At 45.3% G+C, this 13,619-nt stretch overlaps 1 long non-coding RNA gene across 1 annotated transcript in view; it reads left to right on the forward strand.

The window, feature by feature from the left end:
* Window positions 1–1,651: 1,651 nt before the first annotated feature.
* Window positions 1,652–13,619, forward strand: part of LOC121020189 (uncharacterized) — a 27,904-nt gene continuing 15,936 nt past the window's right edge. Inside the window, exon 1 of the long non-coding RNA XR_005786006.1 lies at window positions 1,652–1,664. This is a non-coding gene — a long non-coding RNA (uncharacterized LOC121020189). The remainder of the gene's footprint in view (window positions 1,665–13,619) is intronic.

The raw sequence follows: 13,619 nt of genomic DNA on the forward strand, positions 1-13,619 counted from the left end.
TGTCCACACAGCCAGCTGGGTTCTCCAAGTAGGCATTCTGATCTGGAATATTCCATTAAGTCAGACAGAATGTCTCTGTCGCCTCAAATGTCACTTCTCCCATTGTCAACATGCACAAGGTCTTCCAAAGGCTTCGCCTGATTAGGTCAGGCCCACCTCCTTGTTGATCAACAGAAAGTCACCCGATTTGAAAGCTGTCGTTCCACACCTTTTGGGATGAGCACTGGGTGTTGTATGGAAACCAATTTGACAATAAATTTCATCTATTGAAAAAAAAAAAAAAAGCTGTCGTTCCACCTGCAAAGTCTTTTCGCCTGGTATATGCACCAAGGGGTGAGAATCTTAGGGACCATCTTAGATTGGGTCCAGCACACCACAGTTGTAACCTAGTCCTTACTGACCACCTATTCACAAAAGAACGCCCAAGGCCGAGCATTTTCACATACCCCAAAACAAATTAACAAAAGGAGAAAAACTTAAGACATCACCTGTATCACCACATCCACATCTTCTAGAAGTTTTTTCCTTCCCGTTCCCTCGCTCCCCCACCCCCGTTAGCTAGGTAAGCCTCTAACTGGATGGAGGAACTGCGAGATCATGACCTGAGCCAAAGTCAGAAGCTTTACCCACTGAGCCACCCAGGCGCCCCCGTCAGGGGAATCTCCTCTTAACTGACACCCCATCTGAGTTGGAGAAATGGAGCTCCCCCTCCCTGGGTCCCTGTGTTGACCTCTTAAGGGCAGAGAAAGCAGATTTGGAAAACAACGATACTTCATCTCGGTCAGGAACCCACGTGCAACAGATCGATGGTTTAAAGTTTCGTTGCAAATGCGTCTCCACGTTATAGTCTCTGGTTCCCACCAACACCACTCTATTTTTCAGCGGAACAAGGAAACCGAAATCATTAGTTACTCAGGACACATAATTGTACAGACAGCTCTCTGTCAGCAATTACAGAGATGCACTCCGTTGAAGGCCGTTTTGATCTATCACGGCTTCTTCCTGGGAGAAATTTAATTTCCTCTACATCGAAAAGGAAAGTGCACGTCAAAAGAAATGATTTTTCATCCATTTAGCCGAGACCAGCCACCCTCAACACCAGGGAGAGATCGTAGAGATAAAGAAGGTCTTCAAAAAGCAAGTGGATAATAAATAGATAAAGTCTCCTTCACAGGAGCACTTTATTGATTTTTATATGTATTGTGCTGTCGGTAAATATTCTCCGAGCTTAATGGAAAAGGAGCTGTGGCAGATACATTTCACGTATGCTCCCTGGGTGAGTCTCAGAGAGGACCCACTTCTCTTGTCCTTTTTGCACTAAGAACCCCAGCTCTGGAGAATCCACAGGGGCCCTCTTTCCAGACGGGGTGGATTGGGGCCACAGAAAGCATCCCTGTGAACTTCCTGAGGACCCAGCCATTGAGCGTCCCGCTCCCCGCGGACGTGGAGAAATGCAAACATGCCCTACTGTCCGCCACGGCTCTGTGTTTTCCCCCATTCCTGTTCCTCTCTTCAAGACAAGTCATCGATGGTCCCGGCAAACGTTCAGCTTCTCCTTACAGGAATTTCTCCAAAGACCCGTCCAGTCTTTGAGGGAAAGGATCCATGGACCATTGGTGCACTAAGATCCTTCGGACTCCTCCCATTAAAACCCTGCCCTTCCTGTTCCCAGCAATCCTAGACCCTCTGACCTCCTTTCCTCGCTATTTAAACCCCCTTGTCTTGATCGCATTTCCCGACTATCACTTTACGGTGCATTCCACTAGCGTTGAGGTTCGCCTCTGTGGATTCACCCCACTTTCCACCACTGCTTTCCGTGGGACTTTCGCCAAGCCCTCTGTCTCCTCCAGCTGATCTGTGCATTTCTTCCACGATTTCTCTCACATACTTCTCTCCGTTGACTCTACAAGGTGCAGGCTCCAGCATCAACTCCTTAAAATGGCCTTTTCTTTGGTTTGCATCAATTGTTTCTGCCCTCAGTTCACATGAGTCAGCCTCCGCCACATTATTTCTGTACCTTCCATATTTGATGTAGTCTAATTGCTTTTTCCTTGGGTTTAGTTATTTACTTTGAGACAGAGAGAGACAGTGCACGCAGAGGAGGGACAGAGTGGGGAGGGGGGAAGGAGAGGGAGAATCTTAAGCTGACTCCATGCTGTCAGCATGGAGCCCAATGTGGGGCTCGAACCCAGGAGCCATGACATCATGACCATAGCTGAAATCAAGAGTGGGACACCTAACTGACTGGCCCAGCCAGGCGCCCCGTCGGTCCGATTACTTCTTAACGAAGGACTCATGTACAAGTGAGTACATCTTAGTTTGGGGATGCACCATGAGCTCTCTGTTCCATCCATGGCACCTGCCATGATTCTATCATTCAGAGCACAGGACTCCCCACCCCTTATCTGTGGAGAATACATTCCGAGATGCCCCAGCAAATGCCTGAAACCAGACAGTACCGAAGCCTCTGTAGGCTATGTATTTATACACATGTTTTTACGATAAAGACTAATTTGTAAATTAAGCTCAGTTAAGATACTACCAACAATAACTGAAGGTAAAATACAATAATTATAACGATATACTTCCAGAAAAGTTACATGTGCACATGTGGTTTCTCTCTCTCTTTCGCTCGCTCAAAATATCTTACTGTCCTGTACTCGCCCTTCTCCCTGGGAAGATGTGAGTTGGCAAGATGCCCATGTGATGATGGGACGAAGGGAGGGGAGTGACGTAGGCGTTGTGACATAGGCTTAACCAACTACTGACCATCTGATGATCCGTCAGGAGGATTATCTGCTTCCAGACCACGCTTGACCGTGGGTAACTGAAACCACAGAGCGCAAAACCACAGATAAGGGTGAATTACTGTACATTCAGTAGATTCAGGTCAAATACTTGATATTCTCAGATTTCAACATAATTTCATCTAAAGAAATGGAAAATAGTATCTGTCGTGGATCGAATTTGGCTCCCCCAAAATATAGGTAGAAGGCTTACTCTCTGGCAATTCCAAATGTGACCCCATTTAGAAATAGGGTCTTTGGGCTCCTGGTGGCTCCGTCGGTTGAGCGTCCGACTTCGGCTCAGGTCATGATCTCGCGGTTCGTGAGTTCAAGCCCCACGTGAGGCTCTGTGCTGACAGCTCACATTCTGTATTTCTCTCTCTGTCTCTCTCTGCCCTTCCCTTGTTCAAGCTCTGTCTCTTGCTCTAAAATAAATAAACATTTAAAAATTAAAAAAAAAAAGAAATAGGTTCTTTGCAGATGTAATTGAATTACAATGAGGTTCTTCTGGGCCAGATGGACCTGTGGACCCCATGAGTGGTGCCCTCGTAGAAGGGGAAGAGAGATTCACCCAGAGCAAAGTCAGTGTGCACACAGAGGCAGACGTTGGAGTGGTATCTCCACAATCAAAGAATACCACGCAATGCCAGCAACACCACAAGTGGGAAGAGGAGAGAAGGACCCTCCCCTAAAGCCTTCTGAAGCCAACGTGGCCCCGTGACAACTTAATTTCAGACTTCTGCTCCCCAGGACTCTGAGAGAATATTTTTTTTTGTTGTTATGGTAGTTTTAAGCCATCCAAATGTGTGTTAATTTGCTATGACGGTCCTAGGAAACTAGCACAGTACCCAATAAACTTGAAAACTGTAGTATGTGAAAATGCAAAATACTTTGCCCTGAAGATTAAAAAAAAAAAAAAAAAGATGTTTCTCAAGGAGTTTGGAGAATTGGTCACTTGAGACACACTCAACTTTATAGCCTTTTCAATAATTCAGAAGCAAGACGCAAGAGCGATTACGTGGAGTTTTTGAACTTGCAAATAAAACATTAAATCAAATTATAGAACTAAATACTTCATCACACAAAGGCAAAGCGCCCTCATCTATAAATATATGCTCTCCGGGGTGGGCCCGTGTTTGCAACATCACAACATCGCATTAATAAATATTTCATAGAAACACGCCTTTGGACTTAGGCAGAAGCATTATTCCCGGTAGCGGCTGAAAATGGTGGTTTTCTATTTCCCCCTCCTGTAAAGCACCACCCCGACATCACTCCCGGTGGCTGGAAGTGGGCATGGAAAGCCATTCTCAAAGCAAAGCAAGGCACCAACGTACCAGGAGCAGGAAAGAAAGGAGGCGACCAGGCGATGGGTTTGGGATGAAGAGATGCATTTCAGGTCCCAGTACCGGAAGATTCTATTCCCCAAGCCAAGTGCACGCCATGTTTTGTCACGCTCGAGGTCTACACAGCAGCGTGAGATGCAGAGAAACCTCATTTACCCAAGCATCCAAAGGGACGTATTGAATCGCACACGCTCCCACAAGGAGCAAACTTTAATTCCCAAGTCAGGAGGCCCTTCGCATAAAGAGGAGAACCATAGTTTTCATGGCCGAGCTCCTCTGGGAAAAGCCAACGCTCAAACAGTGCTTGGGGATCGGGCCTTTTATTTCCTCTCATTCCCTGCTTCTGTCCGTTGCTTCCCTTCTAACCTCCAGGAAACAGTGGCCTTCTGAGCCTCGTATTCCAAACGGGCTCCACTCGCTCAAATCTATTTCCGTTCCTTCAGATAAACACAGGGGAAGCTTCCAGTTTCTCCCTCCAAGGACGCACTTAAGTTGCCAGTGGAAGACGACCCCTCAGGCTCAGACTGGGGACTTATCATTCTCTCGGTCGGACATGTAACAGGACGAAACTCTCCTTTGCAGACCCAGCAGCTCAAATGCGAAATCCTTGAGCACGTGGCACTCGACAGGATAACGAAAGACTGCTGTTCGGAAAAACCTGTCTACCTCAGTAGAATATGTTTTCGGTTTGGGGCGAGAAAATATACCCACTTGTTAGCTCATTTTATACCACGATCACAGTGGTTAAAAAAGAATCACGAGGGGCGCCTGGGTGGCTCAGTTGGTTAAGCGTCCGACTTCGGCTCAGGTCATGATCTCACAGTTCGTGACCTCAACCCCTGCATCAGGCTCTGCACTGACAGCTCAGAGCCTGAAGCCCATTTCAGATTCTGTGTCTCCCTCTTTCTCTGCCCCTCCCCTGTTCATACTCTATCTCTCTCTGTCTCAAAAATAAAATAAAACGTTAAAAAAAAATTAAAAAAAAAAAAAAGAATCACGAGACCTTCTAAGGCAGTGGTTTTCCAAGGGGGTCGTTGGGCCAGCAGCATGAACACCCCTGGGAACTTGTTCCAGATACAAACCCTCAGGACAGACGCCAATCTCTGGACCCATAGAATCAAAGCCTGTATTTTCACAAGCCCCCTGGGCGTTTCAGGCACACAGTAAAGCCTGAGAACCACGCTTTCAGGGTGCTTTCCTCCGAAGTAGGTTAATATCCTATTTGGTGTCTGGCTTCTGGAATCACAGTCATGTTCAAACCAACCACAATGAGCAGCAGCCACTGTCCAGATAATGACTCTGCCGTCCGTGTGTCTGGTGAGATAGACCGAAACAGACCACCCGGAGGGAACAAATTCTCAGGGAAACAATACGTGACCTCTTTTAGAATACCGAGGCACATCAAATTGCTTTTCCCGTATGAAGTGTCATCTTGAACATGATGGATTTGCCTTGGCCTTGTCTGCGAGGACATTTGGGATGACACATCAAGAACGGTCACCAGTATGGCCCCCTGAGCACACTCACTCCCCCGGTGAGCCGACGGAGTCTGCAGACTGGGTTAGTCTCCCTTGGCATGGTTCCCCTAACTTCAGCCCCTCCTTTTAAATGAAGAATGCCGGGTGTATACCCAACAGAAGTGAAATATGGACCTCAGAGGGAAATCTGCACCCCTAAGCTCGCTGCCCCATTATTCACAACGGCCACGCTACGAAAGCAACGTGTCTACTGACAGGTGAATGGATCAAGAAATTGTGGTCTAAATACACAGCAGAATATTGCTATTCAGCCTCAGAACAAGAAGGAAGTCCTGCCATTTCCAACAACAGGGATGAACCTAGAAGGTGTTATGTTAAGAGGAATAAGCCACACACAGGTGCCACTTACATGTGGAATCTAAAAACGTTGGACACATAGAAGCAGAGGGCAGCATGGCAGTTGTCAGGAGCTGAGGCTACGGGAAACGGGTGACGTTGGTAAAGGATACCATGTTTCACCCGCGTAGGACACATAAGGTCCGAAGATTTAATGGACAGCATGGTGCCCATAATTAATTAAACTGCACTGAATATTGGAAATCTGCCAGGGAAATAGATCCGAGGGGCGCTCATCACACACGTGAAAATGATAACTACGTGGGTAGATGGGTGTGTTAATTTCTTGACCGTAATCATTTCATGACGTATACGTCTATGAAAACACGTGGAACGCCTTAAATATATACAATTTTATTTTAACAAGAGGAACAAAAACTTTTAAAACCTAAAAAAAAAATACAATGACTACAGAGATAGCATTTGCATTTGGATTGGACTTAAAACACCACATCAACTTAGTATTTTGCATTTACCCCAAGATGATGGTTCCATTGGAGAACCTTCTCTCACCAACATTGCACGAAGACCCATCACTCTGGCCCCGGACCACTTTGTAGAAACGATCCCATTGTCACCTCTTCCAAACCCTCATCTTGACTCCTCTCTCAAAGGGCATTGAGGAAAGCTAACCTTCCACCAAATGGTGCTTTTCAGAGAGCTAAATTATTCCTTCAGTTCTGCGTAAAACACCCTCGAGTAGAAGCCATTAAGAGATATGTATCTTTGGAGACTTTAGCCCACAGAAACAAATGTTCAAATACACATTGGGTGACACATTCATATATTTTGTTTTATTACCTAGAAAACTTTCTCCAAAATGTGTGCCGTGGGAGAGACACTTGAAATTTTAAAATTCTAAGAACATTTTCCCTGGAGCTGGAGTCAAGGTTAACATATGACTTAATAAGAGAAGAAAAGAATCCTACCATTCTGTTTCTACAAAAAGTAGCTTATGGTGAAGAATTGGTGAACATTTGTAGACCCGGGCGGAGTCTATGCTTAGTCCCACATTCACTAATTACCGGATACGTACTAACATCCCATGCAACGCTAGACAATGTTTTTTGTCCCCGAAATAATCAAGGAGCTGGGATCCTTGCTTACCATCTTTCTGTTTCATTCAGTGTAAAGGGAATACTACTCAGAAACACTACATGGTTAGCACAATGATGGACGTTGATGTGTTTACACTCAACACAACAGTGTTTCTCTCTCTTTTTTCTACTCCTGAAATTAACACACAGAGGATCCCAGGTGAACGCTGACATCCTGAGCCGCCTGGCTTCACATGACTTACAGTCCTGAAATATCCATATCTTATCCCCATTCTGCAAGTGGGAAAGACGGTGTTTTCTATGGGACTTCCAAAAGCCTCCACCTTACGTATAGCATTTCCCTCGATAATAAACCGCCTGAGGGGGTTGGGGCTCTCCAAGAGGGAAGTGCAACAGACTGGCTCCCCAAACCGCTAGACCACACAGCACTTTGTCAGGGGGTGGGGTAACATTTTCACGAAATGTACATTCTCAGAGTCCGGCTGTCATAATATTGAAGGATGCCTCCAGCTCTAAAGCGTTGTCTCTTTCCACTCAGCTACGAAAAAGTACATCCTGCCAGCCTTTAAAATGATTCGAGGTACTTCTTCATTGCCATAACTATTGAGATCGGAAATCTCAGTGTGAAATTGCATCATTAAGGGATGTAGTTGTTATTAAAAACATTGGCTGTCTTCCATTGATCTGTGATTGGCTTCAGATAATAGCATCACGAAAGTTCGTCTTTCAAGGGATGGCATGTATTATTCTATGAGAGAAAAGGGAAATCTAGTCTAGGAAAGAAATTGATATTTCTTTAAATCGGCAACACGGACAAAATGAGCCACCTGTGAATGGCCTCTCACTGGATACCTGTGCATGAGAAGATGCTTCTCCAAATGAAAAAGCCGTCCGTATCCAACACGAGGTGGATTCAAAGAAATGTTTTAAGTCGTTCTACACAGAGTGACAGGTAAAACACCAAGTGTGACATGTGGTGCATCTCTGCAGAATTGAAGAAAAGAATAATAACATCGCGTGATATTGTAGTTAACTGGTTTCATCCAAGTTAACCATAGTCATCGAATCCATTGATGCTATTCACCCTTTCCACAATGGTGCATACAATTTGGACTCCTGAGCAGTGTCTGGCTGGCTCCGTCAGTAGAGGGTGTGCCTCTTCATCTGGGGGTCGTGCGTTCGAGCCCCATGCTGAGCACAGAGATTAGTTTAAAAAATAATTCAAGGGGCGCCTGGGTGGCGCAGTCGGTTAAGCGTCCGACTTCAGCCAGGTCACGATCTCGTGGTCCATGAGTTCGAGCCCCGCGTCAGGCTCTGGGCTGATGGCTCGGAGCCTGGAGCCTGTTTCCGATTCTGTGTCTCCCTCTCTCTCTGCCCCTCCCCCGTTCATGCTCTGTCTCTCTCTGTCCCAAAAAAAAAATAAATAAACGTTGAAAAAAAAATTAAAAAAAAATAATAATTCAAAAAATAAATCAATAATTGTTTTGACTTCTGAGCCCTCGCTCAACGATGAGATTGCTCCGACACACACAGGCGAAAACGAGTGAAGGCACAAACAAATGAAAATCAAACATCTATGTGAAAGAAAAGGTCTAACCATCTTTGCTGGGTGTCTCCCGCGTGCCCTCATCATCCATGGGGACTCAGTTCGTCTGTCTCCACTCTGCTCCAAGCTCCCGGACAGTTCCTTGGATCAAAGTGTTCCCTTAGCTCTTGTTTCCAGTTGGTCAGAAGGCTGGGAGACACCAGCAGAAGGCAGGAGCGAGAAAGAAGGGGGAAATTAGTCCCGTCCCTCCCGGTCGAGTGTCCTTTCCCACGCACCCCACCCAAGCCTCAAGAGTGTGGTCGGTCTTCTTCCCCCCTGCTGCTTTGTGACTCACTTTCCTGCACTCTTGCCTCGGGGTTCCCTACATCCTTCCCACACCCTTGCAACCGGTTCCTTTTATTTATTTTTTTTTTTTAACGTTTATTTATTTTTGAGACAGAGAGAGACAGAGCATGAACCGGGGAGGGGCATGTCATGTGTTCCTGACCAGGACCCAGTCTGAACTCTACGGCTCTTTTGGAAGGAAATGTGGAAGTTGATTCAACTTTGCAGACCCAGGCTCCTACTGTTACTTTGGTTCTTAAGACCAACAGGTCAAAGGTAGGGATGTGAAACTTTTAACCAGGTGCAAGAACACTTAGGAAGACCATCGCTGTGAGTAGGAGGAAACATATAGCACTGGACAAATTTGAACAAAGTTAAGGAACACAAGCGCTTTCATGCTGTATTGTCAGAGAAGGAGAGCTCCTACTTAAAGAAGCTTATTTAAGAAAATAAGCTTACGCGATGATGAAATAAATAGTTTCTCATTCCCTCATGCAATGAACCCTAGCAGGACCCAGCCTTTAGTTGATGTCACAGCCGCCATCACTCCTCGCGTTGGCCCAAGGCATTATGAAGGCATCTCATTGCAGGTGTAAAGACGTGGGTGGAAGCTTTTGGGGAAAAAAAAAAAGGTGCATTTGAGGAAAAAATTCCTCCTACAATATGAATGTAGCATAAGCAAACTGTGACATGGTGGTGTGATACGACCAATTTCATGTTATATAGAAAATGTATTGTTGAGTATTGTCAACATGGCTTGGGAATTTCCCAAATGGCCCAGATGTCGACTTAAAATACGCATGAAATAATTGCCCTTCGGGTCCAGGATCACAATTTGAATTGAGGTAGGCAAAAAGAAATGAAAAAGCCTGCTCTACGACATGTTTCTGAAACTCAGCCTTACGCTTTTCCTGACACGCAGCCAAACATTCTTATCTGAGGTCCTCACTTCTCTTCCAACATCCCAACGTCAGCTGATTCAGGGCTGCTAACCTAAAGTCACCAACGGGAAAGGGAGACATAGTGGGGTTCGGAGACAACATTCTTCTGATTCTAGATGAAGTTAAACCTTACAGAAACCATCATGTTATTGGTTATTTTCAGACTCAGATTCGTTGCCTAACCAGGTTACTCAATCACTTCGCGAACCATCGGGATGTAATAAATCCCAAAAAGAATTAGTAAAGGACTTTATTACAGTGGATGGACACATACGATCCTCTCCCTTCAGGTCCTCAGCACTTGGCTTTCAAATTTCTCTTCCACCCCTTGGCGACTAAACCAGAGGGAATGTGGATGACTCGGCACCTGCTGCTGTGGGAGTTCAGGAGCCTCGGGGCATCTCCGCTGCCCACTGAGCTCTGGGAAACCAAGAGTGGGCAAGAGGGTACTAGAAATAAGGTGAGTACAACAACCCCAGGCAAGGGACGCGAAACGCAGTGGGATGTACGTGAATGCCGAATTTCGTATAGACGGTGGTAGGAATCCCAGGTCAAAATGCAAACAGCAGGAGGAGCAAAGTGAACGTCGAAATGGGCAGATGGTAGAGAAAAACAGTAGGCAAGGGTCAGCATCGGAAGCCAGGCACCTGCTGGCAAGGAGGTGAGGAGGCCAGAAGTGTAGGACACACAGACAGACGATGGCCAGGGATCTTTCCAGAAAAATGGAATCTACTGGCTAATCAGAAATGAATTATTATTTTCAAAATATGTGAAGATAACACATAAAATTCTAGGTGAAGTGTTCAGCCAGGCTTTCTTAGAAAAAACACCAATTTAGGTGGAGTAAACCTGAAATCAGCCAGAGAAAACAAAACACGTGGGCTCCCCAACATTTAAGTGACCTCTTGTTTTGTTTGTCTTTGTCACTTCAAAAACAATAATGATTTATTCCAAGGAAAAATGAACAGTAGGAAGAAAACAAGTTTCAAGCTTTCCACATTAAAAGTAAATTTTCCCAAGTGATGATTTTAAAGCTCTGAAGCCACGGGCACATGAAGAGTCTGTCGAAAAGGCCGCCAAATTCACCAGATAGAGACAGTTTTGGCAAATGTCTCTTGAAAGGTCCAAAAAGTTCAATGCTTTGGGCTCCATGAGCCACGGGATCTCGTTTGAAAATACTGAACTCTAGAAAAGAACAGGAAAGACTGAATTCTGTCATTGTAGCAGGAAAACACCATGGACAGTACCAACATGCAAATGAATGCATACGGCTGTGTACCGATAAAAGTTTATTTATAAAAGCAGACTGTGGGCGAGATGTAGCCCTCGGTCCGTGAATGACTGACACCCGAAACAGAGCAATGCAGCCATTTCTAGAAGTCTATGTGGCAGTGCAATCTCATTTGAATCATCCCTTCCCCAAATTCTCCAAGCAGGTGTCTCTGCGTGCATGCCACACCTTCACCATAAATCTACTTAAATTTTCAATGAGGAAGGTTCTGGAGACCCTCCCAGATGAGCTTTGGTGGCCTCCTTTGTTTCTGCATTAGTGACCACAGTTTTTCCAATAGTCTTCTGGGACAACGCCCTGCTCGTTACCAGAGATTGAAATGTCAGCTCTAAGTGTTTTTAAAGTAAGCCCCATCAAGGAAAATGCAGGCCTCTGCTTGTGCCCTGCTCATTCTCTGTCTCTGTCTCTCTCAAGTAAATAAATAAATAAACATTGGGGCACCTGGGTGGCTCAGTCGGTTGAGCGTCTGACTTCGGCTCAGGTCATGATCTCACGGTCCGTGAGTTCGAGCCCCGCGTTGGGCTCTGTGCTGACAGCTCGGAGCCTGGAGCCTGCTTCAGATTCTGTGTCTCCCTCTCTCTCTGCCCCTCCCCTGCTCGCATTCTCTCTCTCTCTCTCTCTCTCAAAAAATAAATAAACATTAAAAAAATTAAGAAAAAAAATTTTTGGATTCCCGACAAGACTTCAATGTCGCCAGAGGACAACCTGTTTTAACCCTGTTAAAAGGACCATCCGTGACAGAAGTCTCCCCGGCTTGTGCTGAAGCCAAGTCTGCCAGGCCATCCCCCGTTTCCAGCCCTGGCAGCTGGTCCCCACCCTCGGGATGGAAGGACAACACCACGGACGGATGCGTGCTCCTCTCTGTGAGCCTTGCCCATCAGCAAATGGATGGCTCCCATCAGCATGGGTCTCGGGCTCTCGTTACATTTCCTCCTTTCTAGAACCTTGGATCTTAAGCACCCAGGTTATCGGTGCCAAAGACACCACTTGACTGGTCCCCTTTGTATGACTATCGCCCCACATCGATGATCTTCCTCAAAGACTGTGTGGCATCCCACAACCACACCACATTCACAGCAACGACAGGGCAGACCAGAGTCGGCAGAAAACCGTCCATAACAGGACCCATGGATAGTAGTCTACACAACCCCCCACTGCCAAATCCCCTTTAGAGAAATAGTAGACACCCTGCATTTGTTAATTTTCTCATGCCAACAGCAATTATTGGAGTTGGGGCTGAGTGTCTAGGACTGCACCTGATGTGAGGAAATATAACAGAAACAGCTCAGTACTCCAGGAACAAAGTTCAGATAAAGAACCGACTTTTGTCCACTGCTTTTGTCTCTATCTGTGGTGTTTATCATCTTCTTCATAAACAAGAAACTGGACACTATTTTCATATGAACTCGAAGGACCAGCTATGCACAAACACATACAAACACACACACATTGAGATATACATGAGATGTGTGTATCTGTAACTTTTATTCTTTTTTTTTTTTAAGGCTTTGCGGACCATTCTTTTTTTTTTTAACGTTTATTTATTTTTTCAGAGACACAGAGCCTGAGTGGAGGAGGGGCAGAAAGAGAAGCAGACACAGAAGCCAAAGCAGGCTTCAGGCTCTGAGCTGTCAGCACAGAGCCTGACGCGGGGCTGGAACCCACGAACTGCGAGATCATGACCTGAGCTGAAGTTGGATGCTTAACCGACTGAGCCACCCAGGCACAACAATATGTTCTTGTGCACACATTCTTCTATCTGTATATGTGTGTGATATCTATGTGTAACTTGCATCCATGTGAAATACATATATATGGACAAAAGAGCGAGTGTTTGGGGACACCTGTGTGGCTCAGTCACTAGGGCATGTGGCTCTTGATCTCATGGTTGTGAGTTCAAGTTGAGTGTAGAGCTTATGAAAAAAAACATTGAGGGGTGCCTGGGTGGCTCAGTCGGTTAAGCGGCCGACTTCGGCTCAGGTCATGATCTCACGGTCCATGGGTTCGAGCCCCGCGTCGGGCTCTATGCTGACAGCTCAGAGCCTGGAGCCTGTTTCAGATTCTGTGTCTCCCTCTCTCTGACCCTCCCCCATTCATGCTCTGTCTCTCTCTGTCTCAAAAATAAATAAATGTTAAAAAAAAAAAAGAAAAAAAAATTGATTCAGATATAGATATAGATATATAGATATGTAGATATATATACACATTCATAATATATATATATGTAGTACCTATAAACATATAAAAGAATAGGTTTATATACATGTACATATGCACACATTCTTTTATATATTTATAAATATTATACATGCACATAAAGTATTTATAAATGAATATATTAAATAAAAATAACATACATAAAAAGAAAGATGGTAGATACGTAGATATGATGGATGGATCGATGGATGGATAGACAGACATGACGTATGGGTAGATGGATGGATGGAAGGATG

Source organism: Herpailurus yagouaroundi, unplaced genomic scaffold (assembly GCF_014898765.1).
Source record: "Herpailurus yagouaroundi ecotype Mexico unplaced genomic scaffold, PumYag 248, whole genome shotgun sequence".
In the NCBI taxonomy this organism is placed as follows: Eukaryota; Metazoa; Chordata; class Mammalia; order Carnivora; family Felidae; genus Herpailurus; species Herpailurus yagouaroundi.